Source organism: Carassius gibelio, chromosome B3 (assembly GCF_023724105.1).
Source record: "Carassius gibelio isolate Cgi1373 ecotype wild population from Czech Republic chromosome B3, carGib1.2-hapl.c, whole genome shotgun sequence".
Lineage (NCBI taxonomy): Eukaryota > Metazoa > Chordata > Actinopteri > Cypriniformes > Cyprinidae > Carassius > Carassius gibelio.
The window spans coordinates 28,121,152-28,145,924 of NC_068398.1; the positions used below are offsets into that span (position 1 = coordinate 28,121,152).

At 38.4% G+C, this 24,773-nt stretch overlaps 1 protein-coding gene across 2 annotated transcripts in view; it reads right to left on the reverse strand.

Annotated features, from left to right (window-relative positions):
* LOC127952693 (protein TANC2) overlaps positions 1–24,773 on the reverse strand; it is a 127,509-nt gene that overhangs the window by 97,787 nt on the left and 4,949 nt on the right. The gene's annotated exons all lie outside the window — the stretch shown is intronic.

The following is a 24,773-nucleotide window of genomic DNA, read 5'->3' on the forward strand; positions in this document are numbered from 1 at the left end:
CCTACATAGGCTTATTAGGAAAAGGACCTTTTTCCTACAATTTTGCTCCAAAAAAATACCTATTCATCCAGTTCACTGCTTTTACTTCTTTTCACACAAATTATGATTACAGGGCCAACTTTTTAATTAACTAGGACTTATGCTGCGTTCACGGCATATCGTAATTTGTTACTGTAATTTCAAAATGACAACATGTACTTGGAGCTGTTTGCATCCTTGGACTCAGAACTACTGCACTATCAATGCCTAAACACAGCTTCGTATTAATCTAAGGTGGTCAGGTGGTACAAGTCCTAGCTTTCAGAAAACTCCCAGTTCACAAGTTGCAATTACAAGGAAAATTTACAAGAAATTGAATGCTTTTTACAAGTTAGTATATTATAAAATTACAATTACAATTTTGTGGTAATTCCGAAATGGAATGAACACACCTATATTTTCATGCAACCCCTTGCCCAATAGAATCGCAGTGGCCTCAACTTTTACCATAGTGCACCATTGGTAAAATTATACATTTGCATCACCTAATCCATTCCATATTTTTGGCCTTTCTGACATAGTAAACTTGCTCTGTAGCACACCTGGTGCAGCACTGAACTCTGGTGTGGACTGCTCACATATGTCTTTTTATTTCACGTTTGCTTTTGCTAACATTAGGTTAGGTTTAGGGTAGCTTCTCACCAGACTTTTCATTTTTTGCAATATTTTTTGCGATACGTAAAACAAATAGCACCATAAAACATTTTTTGATAAAACATGCAAAGCAATGTATTAATTTACAGAAATGTCACCATAAGCATATTTTTGCAGTGAGTCTGTTGTACGGCTGGCACTTTATTCCAGTAACTATGCATTTGACTGGAATGTGTATTACTCATACTTAAAAGTCTGAACACCCCTTTTCAATTTGGCCAGCAAGTAACAACCAAGAAAACACCCAGAAAACCTCAGCAACCACCTAGTAACCCCCCGAAAATCCTATCATTGTGTTTGCTCCATTGCTCTAGAAAACACCACTTGCGTATACTTCAGAAAATGTATAAACCAATATTGATAAATAAACTAATTCGCCTCTGTGGTTTCAAACCCACATTAATTGTAAGTGTCTTTGTGATGCTATAAAAACATTGCACTTCCCATTTAACCTGACAAAAGAAAAGTTGGCTCAACCAATGGCATGTGCTTAAAGGTGGGGCTAACTGCTTGACGGACCAATGGCAATAATGGGGGGAGTGTTCATGAATCCTGTCTGCACACAATCCCGTTTGTAATGCCTTTTTAGTGCAGAAATACTTCAACTTTAAATATTTTTCAGCATTTTACAGTTTCAGTTACTTTACGTTTTTGCAAATGAACCTTTCAGACGGCAGCCGGAGACTCTGGAGAGCAGTGGGCAAACAAACTTCTCGTCTTTCCATGCTGATATACGGCCCGGTTGTGTAAATTGTGTGGGTGACACCTGAACCCCTTACAGCACAGAGAAGGGACACAGATACTTCAAAGCATAGCCAAAACATGAGGCCCGACAGATGAGCTGCGCCTTGCGTTACCTGCAGACCGCGTGTGGGGGACATCTGCCGATGTCATTAGCCCCTTCGCTGAGGAGATAAAGCATGTTTTGTTTTTCAAAATAAGGGATCTGGAATCTATATATGACAAATAGGTGATTCAACACATGGAGATTTTAAAGTGGTTGTGAAATTTGAGTGGGTAAACTGAAAGTATTGTTCAGTATAGCTAGATGTTCTCTGAATATTAATAAAAAATTTAGACAAAAAGAATGTATCATGTTTTTCCAGTGATGACAATAAAAAAAAGGCTTTAAAAAATTCAAGTTTGAGGAATGACAGTGCATTATGTTGCAGAACAAAATGTCCAGGTCTATTCAAGTAATGAGTCTTTAATTTACTCAGAACCACCATGCTAAGAGCCCATAGGGAACTCATGGTGAATTAGCCTTCTGGGTTAGCCTACAAATTAACATCTTGACTGAACAGCTCTATCTGTTCAGATACATTTATGGTTCAGAAGTTACACATTTTGCCTGAAATGCTTGAAATTGAATTTGTTTTTAATATTAATTCAAATAATTAAAAAATACTACTTGCTCTATAGGATATAACATCCACTTTTTTAGCAACAAGAACTATTTTTTCCCCATTGACTTACAACCAAATCAATCAAACACAAGGTACATTAAATCATCAAAATACTACAAACTTTGATTTGAATGAAAAAAGTATTCAAAAACTGGACAAAGAAAGCTAAAGTACATGACTGACTGCTAAAAGCTAAAATGAGAAAATAATGTAAAAAAAATTATAATAATTCAAATTATATATATATATATATATATATATATATATATATATATATATATATATCAGGCACTAATCTTTTGCACAATTTGTTAATTGCAATTATCAGATTGCTGGTGATTCTATTGCAGCATCATGGATAAGAAATTCATTTTTATATATAAAGAATATTATTTCTAATAAATACAATAATTGCTGGTTGATGGCTTCAACAAAACTACAGTATATATTAAATCAATTAATCAATAATCTCATAACTCAGTATAAGCTTAAATTATTGTTAAAAACAGTTCCTCTAAGAAGATTTTTAGTTCTGGAACCTGACTGATGCTCTCTACATGTAACTCAGGAACAATGAATGTACAATTATGTGCAATTCCAACGCAGCAACAGAGAGGGAGAGAGAGAGAGACTCACATGCTCTCACCCACAGTAATTTTCCATAAGCATATGCATATTCTTGTAAACATAAAAACAAATGGCATGCTTAAAGCATGGAACATACATATTCACACCCACACACACAAACAGCCACATCAACTGCTTCAGTGAGATGAGACACATTCAGAGCAACACGGAGCAGGATGTACAGTAATTGGTGAGGTGGAGAGGTGCAGCCAAGCCTCAGCATCATGCACACTGATCTCTGTCCTGAGCAAGAGATGGCAGCAAGGGATAAAGAGCAGTTTATGAAGGTCATTGTACACCTATACATTCATCAAATTTTGAAGCGTGGCCCAGTGATTAATCCACATGCTCAGAGACACTGAGGCGTGGTGCTCATGTGGCCGATGCAGGTTTGAGCCGGTTTCACAATCACCTAAAGTGCTTCCATTCAGAACCATGGCCAAAAAATACAATAAAAAAAAATAAGCAAAATAAAATAAAAAAAATTTGTGAGTGAGTGAATAAATGAATGAAAATAAATGAAAATAAAGTACAAATAACAATTCATAACAGTTTAGTACATGTAAAAACAAGATGAAGATAAATAATAATAAAATAAAAATATGTAAAAATCAAAGGAAAAATGAAAATATAAATAACAAACATAAAAAAATCTATAAAAATATAATATAAAAATATAAATATAAAAACATACTATAAATATAAACAAAAATATAAAATAAGCAAATAAATAAAAAGCAAAAAAAATAAAAATACAGTGAAAAGAAAATTTATTTAAAAAAAAAATGAGAATGAAAATAAGGTAAAACCCCAAGCCCCTATAAAAACAGCAGGTGAGTGAATGATCCACAAATTCCAGACAAAACATAAAAAACGCCATCTACTGTTGTGTTGTCACGTGCTCCGGTTGATCTGTGTAGCTACATTTCTTCGGTGTATTTTATTCAGCATGAAAAAGTGACGGTTAACAGAACCATCGTCTGTGAGCCCCAGCTCTGATCCGATTACAAAAATCCTCTGATGCTTAAAAATTTCTGTTATGAAGCATATATATGTATAACATGAGGATCACCATGGTAACAAGACAGACACACAATCAGCAAGCAAATGAGAGCATATCTCCAGTGTGCACTATTAATCAAAGTACACCACACTACATGCTATCAACTGTCAGTGTACTCTCCCTTCCTCTTTTATTCAGTGCCTGACAAAGACAGGAGGACTTGAAGATTGGATGCCAGCTTGATCTCACCCACTTTACCTGACGCAGAAATAATCGAATCTAAGTGTGATTGCTATAGCAGTGATCAGCATCAGGGCTCGAGTGACATTTAAGTTAGCCTGCCACCAGATCCCATCAAAGAGAGCGCTGTAGTTATCCATGTAGACAGCAGGTATCTAACATCTCTCATTTCAGCAGCATCACTGAAACAACATCTGGTGTGCTGACGGTCCCTCTAGTCAAACTGTGAGGAGTGGGTGGACGGAGAGATAGGGAGACTGTTCACTTTGTCTAAGGGCAGCCCTTGACTCCTACACAGGCGACGTAATGGACCTCAGTACGTAGGCAGAAAGAATGTGAAATCTGTCACACATGTAAATTCACTCAGAGATGTTAGAAACAAAGCTGGCATTATCTGAAGAGACGACACACAGTCGGAGTTAACTCGATTTGGGGTGGTGAGATGAACAGACATTTAGCTGAAAACAGCGGGAGAGAGAAAGAGACCGAGAGCTGAAAGTTGACTTTAGTTTAATGTTCAATATAGCATTCCTGAATGTTCATTTTAAACAATAAAATTGTTAATTAATACTATATTAATATAATTAGTGGCGCTTTATTCATTTTTATTATATAAGGACAAGTCGATAAAGTCGTATGTGTGTGTGTGTAGGGCATACACAAGACACACATAATACAACACACTTTAAGATGCATATTAATGCCACTTTATTAGCTTTTATCACATAAGGATGAATAAATAAAATCGTATATGTGTGCGTATGTAAGACGCATATACTAAGATATTATACATAAGAACAAATTAACTCTATAAAGGAGAATAATTCTAAAAAACATTACCTTCTATATCTTACATCATCATTTTTACACAATGGACACACACACACTTTAATACATATATGTATATAAGACACACACACACACACACACACACACACACACAATTCATTCATTTTTCATGTGTACTCAGGCAGTACATTATACAAAATAATCATGCCCCTTTCAATTTGTACTTCAATTGAATGGAATAATAAATTCTTTATAATTACACAAAAATAATCCCATCACTAGTTGCACTTTATTTGTTTTTACTATTAAAGTCATTAGCTCTTATTATATAAGACGAAATTAATCAAATCTATAACTATCTATCAACTATCTGAGCGTGTCTGTCACATCCACACTATGACTCACACTAGCTGACTTCTCCAGCAAAGGTCTTCAAATCAAATCAAACCGAGAGGAACATAGACTGGATTATATTACTCGGCTGCTTAATATAATATTCTAATATCAGATCATTTCATAACGTGATGGCAGGGAGATAATGAGATCCTCCGACGGACTGAGGTGTTAACAATTCCTTCGCCTTCGAAGATCTGCCGTTTTTGGTTCGACTGCTTCCTTTCACACTGTGGGCTTTGTCCAAAGTCCCTGTAGAAGTGGGGCAAAAAATGAGGTGTAATGGAATGCAACAATGAGGATAATGAGGGCCAGCAAGCCACCGCTCTCAAAGGCAGCCTTATGTCCAACCATGAATAGGTCCCATCCAAGGCGCCAATTCAGGCTCCGGCTAAACAAAAAGAGGGACACGTGTCCCGCCATTTGCTACGGCCAATTCACGAGCCAGCTGATAACCAGAGCGCACGTCATGCCTGCCCTTCTGTTCTTCTAAGTCTTGTGGTTTAAATTAAAAAACGGCCTCGTCTCATTACTCCAGACTTTCATTGTGTGAAAGAGAGTTTTTTTCTTCGATAGCACTCAGGAATCGGTGAGGGCTTTGACATTACGCTGGCTTGAGATTCCACCGCCATTATCAGAGGTATGAAAAGACATCGTTGCTGTGGATATTTGGAGATCTTGAGGAACCCACAAGACTGGATGCAGTTCTACGAAAAGCTTCACCATGTGTCGAGCTACTTTTAGCAGCAAAGGGGTACTTGAGGATGGATGACCCTAATTCCTCTGGGACATTCAGGGATGGAGGAGAATGGGGAGGGGAGGTTAGGGGCCCTGTTGTTCCTAGATGAGGCGGATAACTCAAGTCTAGACAAACACTTGGGCCCAGGGCTCAGGATCCAGCATGAGGGTCGGGAGGGGGGGCTGTCCAAATCATACTTCGATTACAAAGGATGTTTATTCTTATGATAAAAACGCCAGTACTGTTCCATCAACACTGTTCCAGCCATTTTTCTTTCACTTTTATAAATTAAAAACAACTTGAATTCCCACAAAAAGAGTCATAATAAGTCATTAATTACTCACCCTCATGTTTGTTGACCTTTCTTCATTTTTGAACACAAATTACAATATTTTAATGAAATTAAGAGCTTTCTGACCCTGCATAGACAGCAACACAACTGACACATTCAAGGTACAGAAAGGTAGTAAGGACATCGATAAAATAGTCCATATGGAATAAGTGATTCAACCATAATATTATGAAGCTACAAGAATACTTTTTGTGAGCAAATACATTTTTTTTCAATGTTTTTCAATAAAACCATCAAACATCAAAAATATCTTAATTTATGTTCTGAAGGTTTTTTGGTTTTGAAACAATATGAGGGTGAGTAATTAATGACAGAATGTTCATTTGTGGGTGAACTGTTCCTTTAACATCCCTGAGAACATGCATTTAATGTATAGAAAACTCTATTTTGGAAACTGAAAATGATCCAAAATATTCTATTTTGTTTTCCAAAGAAGAAAAAAAAATCTTATGGGTGAGTTGATAAGGACAGAAGTCAAATCTGAACTTTAATATTTACGAATACTAAGGCGGACTCCCCAATACACGATCAAATAACATCAAAAGTATTTTCAATCTAAGTTTTGACACAGAAGTCAAAAAAGAGGCCCTGTCAGATGTTAAGATGAAAAATGCATCATGAGTCTACATATCTATCAGGTCTGAATCACTGAACTAAGGGACATTCTGTATTTTGTCATGCACTATACTCCATAACAGAACCTGTCATTTCAACATGGTCAACATGTAATCTTATTCCAAACAACAAAACAGCCTTGACAAATTCACTGGCCACTGTCCCTAGAGCTAAACGCATTTATCACATCAAAAACAGCATTACATTTGCTGCCCAATAGGCCACTACAGGCATCCACAATCACAAACAATTCCCTGGCTATATCAAGGCATTGCATCCCACTTTTAAAAACATCTTTAAAAACATGTGACTTGTGGCTTTACTGACTTTAACACCCAAAGCAAGAAGGGTAAGAGAGGGGGCCAGTGGAAGATCATAATACCAGCATTAACCTGAATGGTGAGTTTACTCGGTTATATGCAAAGGATAATAAAAGAAAGTAAAGTTAAACAAAGCAAAGCAAGTTATCAAAATAAATAAAAAACTACACAAATGATAGACAAAATTAATCAAATAAAGCATGTAACTATCAGCTATTTTAGAATAATAATGATAAAACTGATAAAAATAAAAATAATTACATTACCAATTAAATAGACAGGCTAAGTATATAAATAAACAGAGATAAGAATGAAAGAAACAATCAATATAAAAAGAAAAACTATAAATTACAGATAAAATAAAGCATGTACCAGTCAGCTATTTTATAATAATAATGATTAAAGTAATAAAAATAAAAGTAATTATATCACATATTAAATCAATCAATCTGGATATTTTAGACTAATAATAAAAGTACAAAAATTAAAACTTCACATTCTAGATGAAAAACACATAGGCCTAAATAAAACGTAATGTAGTATGCTATTTTAGGATAATAAAATTACAAATGTTACTGATTAAAGGGATCTTATTATGCTCTTTTACAGCATCTAGAATTTTTGTTTTGGGGGTGTACTAGAACATGCTTTCATGCTTGGTGGTTCGAAAAACATATTATTTTTTGTAATATGTGGTTACAGTTTCATTATTGGGGGGGCGCTAAATCATGTTTTAGATATTATATCAACAACCGTGATAATTGGTTGACGACGATATTCAGTCATAATTTTTGTTGACGAAAGCAACACTGCTGCACTGAATGCCAGTCATGCATGTCAACCTGTTATTGGGGACTTCCAAAACCAAAATTAACCTTTCATTACCCCATAATGGGGGACTATACAAAAACTGCACTAATTTTCCAGTCTACAAAACTGCATTTGTAGAGGGGAGTCACATTAACACATTTGAGAGAAGCTGTCATTATAGCTGTGGAGATCTGAATATTATACATATAAAACATGCCCCCTAATTTGGCAGGAAAAAAGGAGAAATGAAACAAAGTTAATTACCGGAAATGGATAAACTACCAAAGAACCAACTGGTGTCCAGGTAATGGCATGAAGGTTGCTGCTGTTCGCTACATTACAGAGAAAAAAATGCTTCAGAGTTGTATTAAACAGAGACACTACTTCAGAAATGGTGCTGAATTGTAGTTTCAAAAGGAACAGCATGGATTATGTTCTCAAAGTGTTCTTGAAGATGAAAAAAAAAAAAAACAGCAGCATGGAGGCCACAGGAGACAACAGATGCTGAAAGTGTGGCATTTGGAAAAGGGCTCTCTTGTAAAGTCCTCCTCCTAAATGCTGTCTCATTACATCAATTTCTCATTACGGCGTCATCCAGGCGGAAAATTGCAATTTCACACCCAGCCCTGAATGACAATGTAGGTCAGCCTTGGAGCTCTTGTATGTGCAAAGAGAAGGTCAAAGGTCACACTGAGATGGAAGTCAGGAGGACGGTGTGATCTTGATTCAATTGTTGGGTAAGCTAGACTTTTAACTAACTTCGTTACTCATTCCGGCCCGGAATCAGCTTCTTAGACAAGAAGAAACCATCTGAATGATACCAAGAGCAGAAAATCTGCTAAAAACCTAATCATAATTCAATACGAAATTAATTTTCCCACAACATTCAGGGTTTGGTTCCATTCTAGAAAAAGACTGTCGATAAATATCATGTCATGACGTGTCGAGAAGGCAGGAACTTCACCGCAAGGATCATAACAAACAGCGATGACACACAGAGGTAATACGAAACCGCAAATCCATCACTAACTTCATAACAACTCAGTCACCTAGAGCTCTTGGCAAAGAACATGGTGATATTCTGTCTCGAGTCCCTCCACCGAACCTGAAATGAACCATTGTCACGGCCGCTTTCCCAATCTTCTCTGAAACGTTATCCTTCGGTCTCCTCCAGGTGTGTGTAGATGTGAAAAGCTTGTTCGCTCTCGCATACGAAGTGCTTTACTCATTGAATCAAGCTAAACACATATCAATCAATCCCATAATCTATTTAAACAAGAAGTTAACACTCCAGGCTACTAGTTATGAAAGTTCAACACTTTGGCATGCATAACTACACATCTGTTAATATTTAAGCTTACGTTAGTGAGTCATATTAATCCATTCATCTCATTATAGTAGGAATAAGTCGCAGGAACATAACGCAATACAAGACAGACTGGAAACATGAGTAACTACCTGTACACATCTTCTGATTCAGGAAATGACTACAAAGTAAATATATTGTGATTGAATTCATAGAAAAAACAGGGCTTTTGCAACCAATCTAGAGGGGAAATGAGTCACGTGACAAAAACACAGACAAGACATGATTTGAAAAGACCTGAATAACCAGAAGATGACACACCCAAAGCTCTGTGCGGAGTTTACTGCTCCAAGCAACACCTCACACACAAACCAGACACTTTTTCATTTGCTTTTCAACAAATCACAGTTTTTGTATTTGATGGAAATGCCCTTTAACTGATATTCATACTGAAAATACAACATCGGTGTCAACATAAATAAGAATTGATTCATATTTGACAATTAAAAGCATCACCATATCGGGTCTTTTCCATTAAGTTCTCATCTTTCTTGAAATCCAGTTCACGTCAGTAAGTTTCTTGACAACATCATCATTGTCTGCATTTGATGACAGTCACGTGGTTTTCATTTAATTACAACTAATACCTTGATTCACCGTCGTTAACTTGCAACTGGCTTTGTCCCACAGATGATCTCTGGGAGGAATTCCTCTGAGAAAGCGGCTGCATGATCGCTCTCCTGAGATGTCTTCATTTGTGGCGAGAGGTGCAACAGAGACGTCTCTCTACAACTCAATTAAGACCTCATTAGCATGTCCATTAGAAGGCGTCGCTCCTCCAGTCCGCTGATTCTCCGATTCATCAGTTCTGACCTTGAAGGACATTTAGCCTTGTGATGATCACTCGTAAGACAATACAAGGGTTTACCATTAGCCCAGCAGCTCTCTTAAACTACTGTGTGTCGTTTGTTGCTGGGACAAACTAATGGAAGTATAATCAGTAACTGAGCCAGATGTTATTTCAGTGAATGAGTTTGTGTGTCTTTTTCTCCAATTTGTTAACAGAATCAACTCAACTGTGAATAAAACTAAACTGTCCATGAAAGACATGTCTCACTGCAAGAACCACTACAAGAACTAAAATATAATTATAATCAGAGCTGGGCAGATTGCGAACGAATTGTAATCTGAAAAAATAACAACTATTATTATTATTATTATTATTATTATTATTATTAATAATATGTTTGTGATATAATTATCAATAATAATAATAATGGCATTAATCATGTTATATGTAAAGATTATATTATTGTTTATGGGACTATATTTATGCAGCTATTTTTGAGATAAATATCACAACAACTATATTATTATTATTATTATTATAGCCAATATACAGTATATAGAGAAAGTAGTTTTTGATTAAATCTTAAATTTTGGCCTGTGAACATAAAACCAATTATTTGATCTACTCAAAAATCTATGTTCGAAAAGGTTTATGGATGAAATTATTATTATAATGATATCTTATTCTGAACACAATGACATTTTGTCCGTGGTTTGGTATCTCATTCTGTTACATCACACCAGGCGCCCATTCACAGAGAAATCCTAAACATCAAATCTGAGTGGCTCAGATGACAAGCTCTCTCCCTTCACACATGATTTTCATATTGAGTCTGGGTAGAAAAGTTACTAAAGCCTAGAGAGTTGCTATGTCATACCTGGCTGGTACACAGTGTTAGACTGGAGTTACCACGTCATGTATTGGTCATTTTTAAGGTTCTTCTCAGTATGACAATCTCCCATCAAAAATAGCACCGCATTCGCCGTCATACCTGGGGGTGGAAGAATCTCAGCAGGAACTGAAAAAAAAAACCCTCTTCTTATCTCTCACCCACCCTCAGCGCCTCTTGGTCTCCCTTCCTCGTTCTTTTCTCTGGCCCACACTGGGCAGTGGATGCTGAGCCAAGGGGGTGGAGGGTATTTTTAGCTAGCACAGTGTGCTGAAACAGTAGAGAGCGTTGTGCCCTCACAAGGACAAATCGCTCCAACTGGGAGAGAAAGTAAGAGAGAACAAGTAAGGAAGAAACCTATATATATATATAAAAACCTTTCTCTTCCCTTCCCTACAGAAATAAAGGGTATTTGGTGAAAGGAGAGGTTGTCATATCTCAGGAACATCAGACATCAGATCAAACACCTCTCTCTCTCTCTTCATATGATTCATGAGACTATTTCTCAGCATTTCTGCAGAGGATGATGTCAGCCCATAGTTATTTAACATTCAATTGAAAGTGGTCTTCAGTAAAGCGCTGCTGGAAAGAGGATTCTGGGCAGCAAAAGGCCTTTAAAGTGCCCCTATGGGTAACAAACGGTTCATATCTTGGTTTCGGGAGTTCGCAAAAACATTCTTTTTTACCTTACTTGCTCAATGACTCCCAAGCGATTCGCTGATTACAAAATTTTCCAAACCCCTCTTTTGCTAGTCTGCGGTGATTGGTCGATTGGTCTCATTTTCATTTCATCATGCCTGTAATCCCTGAGAAAGCAGCGTTTGTGAGCAGTGCTGCTTTGTGTACAGCGTTACTGGGAAACCACAATTTTTACCGCTCCAAAAGCAGCACCTAGTGGCAAAGAATGAATTTGCATTTTTATTCAGACCAATGTGATAAGTGTGACAAGTGGGTGGGCAATATGCTAATGTCAGAGTCTTTTATGGCCAGAGTTTTTGATTAATTCTTTATATTATTTTGCTTTCTATCAATGAAATACAGTACAATAAATTCCAGTCGTTTAGTATCACTGTGACTTAAATTATCGTCAGTTAGCGTTTAGTAAGTCATTTACACCAAAATCAAAAGATAACATATATCCTTTCATGTCCGAAAACATTCTTTTTGTCTAACATTGCACAACAAATTAAGACAAGCTCAGTACTGACTCGTTTTTCATCAGTTTATTTTCATGAAATGACGACGGCCAAATGTTCACACAAAAAAGAAGGTGTAACTTTGATTCTCGCTGTAGTATTGTTGCTGCGGACGCAGCCATGTCGTAAAGACACTGTGTGTTTCGTTGCGAAAGCAAAAATACTTTTTGGCCCTCCGAAAAAGGATACAACTACAAATCAGCATTTAAGTTGTATTTACAACACAGTTCCAGAACAGTTCAAAGTGAGCGAATCCCAAGGCGAGAACGATACCAGGTCATGGTTTGGGACAGATAATTTCACCGCCCAGTCCATTCCTTTTCTTCCTTTTTTTGGACCAGTGTTCTGTCACAATTGTGACGTACAGAAGGTGCACAAAAAAGTTAATTTTAACACTGGACGAGGGAACACAGGAACAGACTAGGACTAAACACATTTGGCAAATGAGGAGAACGTAACACACCTGAATCAAATGATACAATCAGACGGAGACAGAAACTAGGTCAAACAGAGCAAATGGAGAAAGAGAAAACACAACAAACAGTCCTTGAGTCTGACAGTGTGTGCGCGCGTGTGTTTAAAAATATTCAAACCCCCAAAAGTCATTCTTTAGAGATTAGAGAATCCTTTATTCTTTGTAGCCTCCAATAAAGGTTGTCTCTACATATTTACAAAATTCTGACACCTCTCTACTAGAATCTTAGCCCATACTTCGAAAATCATTAGTCACTTCAAAAGGACCCAGTACCATGGAGGATGAGGAAATGGTCATTGACTTCATTTGTCCGCTCTACGGTGGAGTGTGACTCCTAGGGACATAATTTCCACTTCAAAAGGGGCTCTCTAGAGCCGAAATGGGGTTTGCTATCATGCTCCGCTTAGCTGTGATTCCCGAGAGGTATTAGATGTTAAACGTTCCCCCCATGGCAGAGGGAGGAATTCCACCGCTGGAGTCTGAAGTGGGGGGAGGACAGTGGTGATTTGAGCCACTCCAGATGTTATCAGCCTCCAGGGCTAATGCTAGCAAGCCTGCATAAGGATCTCCAGGTTTGGCACGTAGTTTAAAAATGGTCACACACACACACACACACACACATACACACAAACATATGCACACACGCTCTATGCGTCACAGTTGAGCTTTATCAGAACAATGTGTCTGAGCGCCTGAAGGTGGCTGTTTACAACAGTGCCTTAAATGCTCTCTCTCTTCCACTCTCTGTTTGGCTTCTGCCTTTCTTTTGCTTTTTGTTTTTCACTTATTAGCTTCCATTTCTTTCTATTTGTTCACCTCTTGCTCTAATGCTTTAGAACACATCAAATTGTGATTCTGTGTGTTCATAATCTGGGTTTAGGATAGTCGTTAAGGCTGCATGCTTGATAAAACAAAACTCAAATCATGATATGGCTTAAATCATACAGGCTGAATATGTACTGCAGCTTTCACAATGAAGCACGGCATTGTGTTCTTTTAAATGCGAGAAGCTCATGATTCTTTGTTTTCCGTGTCTCGGAGCCCCTCAGTCTGCAGCAAATGCTGCTCTACACAAACTCATCTCTGCAAGTGCTCTGAGTTTATGAGAAAACAACATGCGCCAACCAGCTTTGTCACGAGAAGTGCTTAAACTGGCTATTGTTTTAAAATGAAGAAATTATATCATCATCATCAGGACCTAAAACGAACATTTGCTACACTTGCCAATTGCCAAATTTTCGTGGGAGTGGATATGCTTTGAAGTAGAGCGGAGCGATAAAAATATGATTATCATGATGTAATTTTATTATATAATTTCCTAAGATAAAACTTTAACAGAAGTTTGATAAATGTTAGATGTAGTGTTTCAGAACAAAACAGTGCTAGTCATTTGAAGTGCGTCACACAATGTTTATCCGCTCAGACGGTGTTGCCAAGTCCACGGTTTTCCTGCGAAATTGGGATACTTTAACATGGTTGCCGCAGGTTGCATCTAGACAATATCCTGGAATGTGAATTTTAGCAGGAGAATGTGATTGGGCTAGATTTGAGTAGCAATTGGGCGGGTTTTCATGGGAAAAACGATCAACCCTGCGCAGGGATTAAAGTTCAAACGTCCGCGCAGCACAAGTTTACTAGAGCAGGTGCGTTTACTCACTGAAGAGTCTCGATCACACAACCTACTGTGAGACCCAGTGAATTTCTAAACTAAAGTCAGATGAACTAGCGCTGAAAAACACTGTATGTAATGATACAGTCAGAATTCTTTTCAATCTACAAATAGTCATCATTTTCCATTGATTTACTGTAGCAACACCAACGGCATCATGGTATTGTGGCAGAAATGTGGGATATCCATTCAATTTTATTATATCGTTTTATTATATCATTGTAGATGTTATCGTTTTTGATAATAAAACAAATTTACATCTGCATCCTAAGTCAAGCTACTACAACTGTTAATTCAAGCAACTGTCAAATGTGCATTTCTAAGAGACAAAAAAAAACTATATATGAATTTCCATGAAAAAAAGGGTGGGAACCACTGCAATAAAGTATTTTCTGACAATCTACACGTCCACTTTACCTCAGTCATTTGGCACAGGGCCTGAGGAAATATGCAAATTCACTGACTTGTCTGGAAACAGTGCGTTTCAAAGCCAAGGTGGAGCTAAAGTGATGCTTTGTAATGTGACTGCGAGATGAGGACATTTTTACATTTCACTACATTGCCATCTCCTTCTCTTAATCTTCTTGGGCTAAGAAACTCATTCGAACGTGTGAATCCATTCATGCCACCTGTCCCCGCTGTTAAACCGGTGTGACTACCGTCACTGTCAGGAACGGCTAAACAGATAGGAGGAGCAGAGAAGAACAAAAAGAGGATGAATAAAAGGTGAAAAGATGCATGGGACATGGATAGAAAACTTACAGGTTACATGACTGAACAGGTTACATGATTGCTCCAACTGCAGTTCACTTTTTTAACGAAACAAAGTTTCTCTTCCATTTCTCTCCACTCATGAAGATCCCAGCTTGAAAACCCCTGGCCTAGAGGAGGAACACTGACATCGCTTTATAAGGCAGCGAGATAAAGTCACCCTTTTTACTCCCTAATACATGTTCCTATTTATCCCGTTTCACTAAGATATCCGACACATCCCGGAAGTAAAATTGGTTCCAAATGTCATTTGAAGTTGACATTAAACAGTCATACAAGTGTGAAAAGCCTATAAAATAATAGATCTTCATAAAACAATAGCTTGTTTCTAGCTCAAGTTCTTAACAATGACTGAAACTGTGTCCAAACATTACATAGAAACTCCGAGACGACAGAGAACACAGAGATGATAACGTAAGCAATCTATGATGTGCCAGCGAGTGAGCTATAGCTCTGGATGAAATATTCAGTAAAACTGCCTTGCAAACAATTATGGGGACATAACACGCAAGACCCCTTGCCTGACAAAGACGTTTCAGATTCAAAAGTTTATTGGCCCCTTCTAGCGAACGCAAGTGTGACAGTGGGAACCTTCTAACTGATGTCTAACAATGAAGTACTATAGAAAATGCTGATAAATAGCTCTCGGCTGTTACTCTCTGAAAGACCCCAAACATCAAGCTGACTCATCAGAGTGCTTTATGTACATCTGGTTTGAAGCTGGCAAGAAGGGTTCAGTCCTACATTCACTCCACAGGTCAGGATCTTCTGGTTTAAGTGCTTTGTGTCATTTTCTCCACACTTCTCCTTCTGGCATGATCCTTGCAGTGATAATCCTCTATACCAACAACTCATTTTTTCGATACGCTTTTCCTTTATCTAAGGCAGAGAAGTTCCGACCCACTTTACTACCATATTGTGGCATGCTTTTGGGTGAAACAGCTATTAAGCAAGAGTAATACAGCATGGACTTGATTTTATCAGTAGCTGATTAGATTGGGTAAAGTGAGCATTGCATACCTGAATAAAGATGCATGATAATTGTTTAACAGCATGCATGAAGGAAATAAACAAGAGTACAGCTGCACTGAGTCCTAAAACCTGGAAATTAGCATTTTCACACTTCTGATTCCATCATCCCAAAGTCAGTGTTTTTTTTTTTTTTTATGGATTTTGGTTGAATGCCTAAATTATTGCATGTGGTTGACACAAGCTCAAAATATGTACATATTTTATGCCATCACCTACTGTAAAATACTTAATACCGACTTATGCTTTTTAAGCGTTAGTGGTCACTAACAAATTACTGAATGGGACTACAAATGTTGTCAGGGATGTCTAAATGTCATGAAAACTAGTCTGCTTTTACAGCCTCATTGTGTTTAGACTAACTCTAACAAACTCAAACTTTCCAACTTGTAGCTTTTAAATAAAGATTGAAACCGTTGTTGGAAGTGGTGGTAGCACTGAATTCATCAGACTGTGGCGTAGTTCATTTATAGCTGTTCTGATGCAGAACCTGGAGACACTGTGGCTTGTTTACAAGCAGATGAATTCACACACATGCGTCGTGGTGCTGTCATGAACACACGTCAAAGACTGACACGGAAAAGAAGAATTTGTTGAATAAAGTCATTATTTTTGTTTTCTTCGCTCACAAAAACTATTCTTGTAGCTTCATAAAATTATGGTTGAAACACTGATGTAATATGGACTATTTTAACAATGCGGTCTATTCCGGGTCAGAAAGCTCTTGGATTTCATCAGAAATACCTGAATTTGTGTGCTGAAGATGAATAAAGGTTTTACCGATTTGGAACGACATGAAGAGTAATAAATGACAGAATTTTCATTTATGGCTGAACTATCCCTTTAAGACATTTCACAAACTTATCTTGTTTGAAAGATGCCAAAACACTGTAACTGAAAAAAATAACTGATAGAATCTTTGCACCACAATTTATATTGGTTTTTAAACATCGCGCAACAAGCATTGCATTTTTCAGATGCATCGTCAAGTTAAAAACAGTTCTTAGCTGTTAAAAAAGCTATTTAGATGAAAGTAACAAGGTTCACGTCTCACAGCCCCTTTAAGTTGTGATCCACAGATGGATTGTGCCTGACAGAAATCGACTAGAGGATCGAATTCGAGAGTGTTAACCCATGACGAGAATCTAAACAACATGGCGTGACATTATGAGTGAAGATGACGGAAAACGGAGAGAGAACTCATAAATGTTTCAGCTCCATCCATGAGGTAGCTGTGTTTCCTTTGTGCATGCTAACAAAGGCAGTCAGAACAGTTTATTGAACCTAGTGTAAACAACATTCAACTGCGCAGACACATTTTACTCTCCGCCGCCCCCCCGGCACAAGGACACACCCTAAAACATACACAAACACAGAATGTTTTATCACAAGCTGATTTCCATACAGGCTGCCATCTCACCTGCCTGCTGGGTGTTGTGGACCAGCCAGCACATGCTAAACACTTGTACACAATGCATTTGTATTTTACTTTCTTTCCTCGCCCTTGTACCGCATTCAATCACTCTATTTATCTCATTCCCATTGCGATACACTCTTTCATTGCTATTCCTTCTCTTTATCTCCTTTCCTGCGCTTGTTTCTCTCAGCCACTCCCTCCTTTTTCTCAGTATGTGTGTGCTCTTGGGGTTGGGTTTTCTCTCTCAGCTAGACACTCATGAATAATCCAGCGTAGTGCTGGAATCCACCGGCTCCTCCGAGGGAGTCCAAGTCTCCAGTGAAGCACAGGGTGTTATCTATCTATCCATCCATCCATCCCTCCACTATCAATCTCTCTGCTTCTCCACCTGCATGAATTCACACATACCGTGAGGAGAGAAGTATGCCAGCCATCTAAGCAATGTCATATCAAAGAGCGCTTGTGCAAATCTGCGGATTTGAAGCCGAGGAGGCTGATTGGTCGCTTTTCCAATGAAGGAGACAGAATGAGGACACACTGTGACTGGTTCTTCATTCAGCAGCATAATAAACAGCACATGCTGCTCCAGCACTGCAGGAAGGGGCAGGTCAAAGGCTAACTAAGGAATTAAACATGAGCAGAGTAGAGGACACGCCCACTCATATACTAGATCTTTTATGGCTGGCTGCAAGCAGCCAAACGCGCACGTCCTAGCCTGACCTGAACATTTATAGCTACGAATAACAAACAACAGTTAAGTTACTTTTTCATTGTTTTTTTTTTTTTTAGTTAAAAACACGCTTGATGGATGCGCATGACTGTTATGCTCGCGTCTCGCATCTTTTACAAGTTTTTAAGACGTTTTTGTGTTTTTAAGATGCTGTGTCAAGTTAAAAGAATTTCAGCTTTTACACACAGCAACACTCATCATTGTCAGTTCCAAAGCAGCGGACCAATCAGAAAAATTTTGGAGGTGGGGCACAACCATTGCACGCTTTTGTTTACAGTAGCAAGTTGGCGTGACAATGGTCTTATTTGATGGAAACATGGCGGAGGAGGCACTTGCGGTGGATGTATCTGGACACCCTAAAATATTCTATAACATTTTCTTTAAGTGATTATTTAAACTTGTTAGAAATTCTTTTTGCCTATTTCTATTATTACCGTTATTGTTATTGCATCATGTCTCAAAAGTGCGTCTTGAGACTGTGGTGTTCTACGTTGCGCTTTTTTAAAACACATTCCTGAGCGTTGCATCTCGCATTTTAGATGCAAAGATGCATTCTGTGTGAATGGCCTCTTAGAGTTGATGAACACCATTTAAAACAGGAACAAGAAAAAAAACTGCACCGTGGATATAATAAAAGGACGTACGCTTGAGAAAGAGGTTTGTTGTTGCGTGCCCATAGGGTATCATCGGACAAACACCATAAAAAAAACTGAAGGAAGCGAAAGATGATATTAAAAGTACTTCCACTATCTGCATGAATCAGATTCACCTAACATGTCCATGGCTTCTCAGGACACAAGCTTGTGGTTTGCTAATTATACTGCCAGTGCTCGCCCAGGACCAGCCTTCGGCTAATATGGTTTACATGCTGGACATGTTCATGAATCAATGTATTTTGCTAAAATTCTTATCAGGGTTATTAACATTAACTAAAACTATTAAAAACATTTTCATTCATTACAAAAAAATTAAGATGTTGCCAAATAACAAAAAAAAGTTGAAGCATAAAAACTAAAACAAAAACTGAAATAAAAACATAATAGTAATAATTAAAATTTTAATTAATATTAAGATTTAGGCTTATGATTAGAGAACATCTTTATCAACTAATAATTTTAATTTGTTTTTAAGGATAGCTTAGAGTTCAATGGTTCCCATTCACTAGGGCTGCTCCGATCACGATCAACCGATCGTTAATGCGCATCTCGTCAGTAAAGCCGGTTCTCTGATCAGTGGTAAATTCCCTCAGGTGCGTGATTTCACATAGAGCAGCTGTTACTACACAGAGCCGTTGTTAACTGAGAAGATGCGCAAAAAAACGCTGAAAATGAACGTGACGTTTCTTTTTTGTAGAGGTTTCAACATTGTACTCTTAAAGTGCCCCTATTATGGATTTGTTTTTAATTACTTTTCAAGCAAAGTAGAGGTTTGAAAAAATTAATCACTGAGCGAATCATTTGGGAGTCACTGAGCAAGTAAGATAAAAATAAATGCATTTTATAAGACAATGAAAGTGTTTTCTGGCCTTGCTTGCATGTCAACCTGTTACTGGGGACTCCCAAAACCAAAATATGACCTTTCATTTTTTAAATGTAAATATTGCTATTTTTTTTTTTTTTTTTGGTATCCTCAGATTCCAGATTTTCAGATAGTTGTATCTCAGCCAAATATTGTCCTATCATAACAAACAATACATCAAATGAAAGCTTATTTTATTCAGATGATTTATAAATCTAAATTTAAAAAAATTACCCTTATGTTTTTGTAGTCTAGGGTCACATATTGTATTGTATTACATTACATTACAGAACATGTATGAGAGATTGACAGGAATGTTGTTTGAAGTCCAAGAAAGGATGCTGATCCAGGAATGTGTCCTACTTGAGCACATCACTTTCTTAGCTCAAGGCATCCCATTCAAGTCCCATATTATCCATCAAACTTCTTGCTGCAAAAACTTAAATCTAGTGTTACTGTACACGGTATTACATCGGAGTCATACACGCTAACATCTCTAGCATCACTTCATAGTGTTGATAATCCCTAGCACTGAGGTGAAAACAGACTTGCAAAGCCAGAATTATCCAACACAGAACAACAGTGACGGCTCTGTTAGCATACCTAGCATTGTTTTACACAAAGATGACAGAGCACCTCGACTGGACACTACACTAAGGAGATTTCAAGAAGAAAGCGGTAAATCAGTCTTTTCTGTACTCTCTCAATCAAACAGCTGTCCATTTGGGAATCATGTAAGCCTGAGATTATCTTCAGAGGAAACAGATGTTGTACAGTAGAGAGATACACTCTTGGCTCTTTAATAAAGAAAGAACCTACTTCTTTTGCGCCGAACAAAAGTCGTTGCAGCCTTCCTGTTTGTTCCTTCCACCTAAAGGGTCTTGTTTCTACATGGGCATTTTCTCAGAAGAGACAGACAGTCACAGCAGAGGTCAAAGGTGTCTTATTTCGGAAAGCATCGAAATACAGAGGGGAACAATAGCAGATATGACACTGCCTTCTGGGAATGTGTGAAGGTCATGTCCGGAGGTCACTATCACTACAAAAAAACCTTACAATTCAGATTTTTTGGTTTCGTTAAGCAATGTTCTTTTTTGTTTTAAGATGTGGACACATTTACCATTGTACCATTGAATTTTCATGGACAAGATCATGTAATTTCAATAGGAATCCAACGTGATCAAGAATTTTCTCTGAGGCTTAAAGATTTATTCACAAAGATTTCACAACGGACCAACTGAAATTTGCTTGGTTGATACTGCCAACAGACAATTAACCTGTTTTTCCTTGTGAAATTTCATAGAAATTTTGCTAACATGCCCAGTCTGTGAAAGCAAACCTGAAATAAAATAGTTTAAAAGACCACACTCCTGCTATTAGTGTGAATGATGCATCAGAGTAAATTATTTCAAAGAAAAAGCAATCCTTCATCAAAATATAAAAACTCGCTTTGACAGAAAATAGCAACGCGACCGACATTGTAGGGCACATGATAATGGCAACATGGTAGATGTAGTAATCTGGATTACAGTACTACCGCGGGGGAGGGGGGGTGTTGGGGATAATAATTTAAATTAATACTTTTATTCAATAAGGATGCATTCAACTGATCAAAAGTGACAGTAAAAATATTGATTATTTATCACAAAAGATTTATATTTCAAAATATATTGTGACGAGTCAGCTGCCTCCTCCCTGATTATCACCGGCACCCCGTCCTAAATCGCCGCCCTTCACCAGGCTCCCGACTGGAGTGGGTGTGTGAGAGGAGGGGCGCTGGACGAGTCAGGGCTGGCGGCGTGTGATGGGGCACACCTGAAGGAAGTGGAGCCTCATTACCGCCGCTGTTTAAAAGCCCAACGCGCCTCTCCTCAGGAGACCGGTCTCTTCCCCGTGCATGCACACTGGTGTCCTCGTGGGTCCAGGAAGGGTGCGTTGAGGGACTCCCGCGCCACCAAGACGTGAGCTGCCGGACCCGCGATCCGGATGGGAACCGCACCCGTATACACGGCCGACGGGCCAGGATGCCGGGCCGTCTATCCCCTACCAGCGCCGCGGCCAACGAGAGAGACGCGGCCGCTAGGAGAAGCCGCCGCCCCTCGCGCCCCGGACCAAGGAGGGGAGCGCGTGCGGCCGCCGGACTCCGCCCCTTGCCTGGACCCTTCCTTGATGAACACTGCCCGACCCACACAAACCCCGCAGCACGACGAGGACACCAGATCCCCTGTTATTTTGGACACTTTCCCCCTTTGGCCACTTTTATTCCCTTTGTTTTATGATTTCTGTTAATAAAAGCCTCTCCGAGGCCTGACGCCACGCCCACTGTGTCTGTCTTGTGCTCCTCCCGTGACAATATGCTTATATAATATAGTTTATTTTTTTTCGGGGTTATTTTTTTCTTTCTTCGAGTTTTGCATCAGTATTTACAAAACTACTAAGCAGCACACCTGTTTTTAATATTGCTGATAATAATAAATGTTTCTTGAGAAGCAAATCAACATATTAGAATGATTTCTAGTACTCCTAGATAGGAGTACCATAGGAATAAATTACATATTACAATTTATTCATTTAGGAAACAATTATTTTAGATTGGTAGCAAACTTTTTTTGTACTTACAAAACACCCTTTATTAAATATTAAGAAGCAATTTTTGTCCAGTGCACTACAGAACGCAAATTCAGACGAAACAAATGTGAGAAGAGCACAGAGTGGGCGAGGAGAGGGGTATAGAGTCGAATTAAGGCTTGGACTAAAACGGCCAAACACACACAGTGTCACACACATCCTCACTCACGGCTGTCACCAGCTGGTCCAGGTGGTGATGGTATATTAGCCCTAATGAATATGGAAATAACGTGAATTAATGAGTTGCATTTTAAAATAGCACCCTGAATTTCTACTAGTTACAGACATGTACACACACACACACACACACAGTTTGAGAGAGGTGAACGATGTTAAATTCGGAAGCCAGAAGAGCAAAGACAAAAAGAGTGGCAACATCTGCATCTTAATTGAAACATGTCAACACTCTCAAATGTAAAAGAGAGCCTGTTGTTTAACAGCCTCTCTCCAGCCCTCCTGGACAGGGCAGTTACTGTGGCCTCAAGCAAAGGGGTCAGAGGTGCCTGGACACACATCTGCCACAACAATGCCTCAGACTGTCTGACACAACAGAGCAGCGCAGATTTACAGCACACATGTTTGAAAGGCCTCCACTTCTCCTTTCTGCTCTGCTTGCTTAACTTCAGCTTTCAATGGCTGATTGTGGAGCGCCGGTCAAAACAAAGAACAAAAGAACCCTAGGCCAGCGGCGAAGATTTTTTTCATCATCACTTAAACGTCGGCCTTTGTTTGACCAACAGCCTGAATCATGCGAGTCAGCAAATATAGAGGCACAACATCAGCAGAATGAGATAAGACGCGTGTGTGGCTAACAGATATTTGAAAATCACAGGCCATCTGCTAGAAGCTATGCAATATATACATAAATAAATATCCAAATGAGTTTAGCGGTGACATTTAATATTAAATAATTAAAACATTTAATATTTCTTCATGCCACTAGCATGGCACGCTAGAAGCTTTCAGAGATGCATTCAACTTAACACCACAGCTAAAGGAGACGGTTTGTGCAAGTCAAGGAGACAAAACGGAGTCAAGAAGCCATCATATCCAATCAGAGGGCTCCAGTCAGTAAAGTACGCCTCAACCTTACAAAGACACAGCTATGTCTTCAACGTTATCAAAGAAAACTGCTTTCCTGTCACAAATGCTAAATGAGATATATCCTAAGGTCTATATAAATGTCCATGGTCTCCTTGTTTATCAAGAATTGTTATCTTAATCTACGATCTCTGACAATAAAAAGTAATAAAAAGCCTGTTCAACAGGTTTAGAATGAGTAGTTAGGGTTTTTCAAGTCACATGCTTGTGTCAGCAGTCGATCCACTCAAGAGGTGCTTCTCAAAGCTCACGCTAACCAGTACTTGTAGGATACTGACTTGTGTCTGTGGTGTAACACGTCATCTGGATTAACTGGATTTAAGGGGACAACTGGTTGTGTCGGACACTAGGCCAATAAGAGGACTTAAAGCATGTTTATGGTGAAGTGCACTCAAGAAGGGAACAGAATGCCACTCTCCATTCGTCAAGGAGAACGTGTGGGAACTGCTGGATGCTGTACATGAGCAAACAAGGAAAGTCAAACAGCTTGTTGAATTTATAAGGTGTACAAACCTGACTCGTTAGGCAAATATACCAGGCAAATGATGTGGCTTCAGTTGAAGGTGCTCGTATTCACACTCGTTTCCTTGTGAACAAGCGTCCTGGTCGCCTTCGTTCAACAATGCACTTTTATCTAAAGAAATAATTCACCCATTATTAATGATTTACTTGCCTTCCAGTTGGTCCAAACCTGTATGACTTTCTTTTTTACAAACAAAATGTGAATACATCTCAGCACTCCTTTGAATCTATTGAAATTGAGTGCCAATGGGCTGTCAAGCTCTGAAGTAAAGTATAGGAAATGGCCCACATGACTTGTGCACTATATTCCAAAAAATGAAAATTCATTCGTTTGCTCTAAATCTGTGACTTTCTTTCATCTGTGGAAGACAAAAGACCCCAGTGACTTTTATTGCATGGAATAAAAAAAGTTTCTAAAAGAAAACAACTTTTACTGCAACACTAAAACCTCAATAGTACACATCCACATCTTTCAGATTACTTTTCCATGAAAGGTCATATCATTCATGACAATTAGCCTACAACAAATGAGACTGAATCCAATTAAATCATCAGACAGGCATTAGGTTTATCGAAGACCATTTTCCTTGAATCATAGTGGCAATGAAAGCACGCTTCTGTTTTCCTTTGCACAAAACAACTAAAATTTATTATCTGACACCAAGACAACTAAACAACAGCCAAA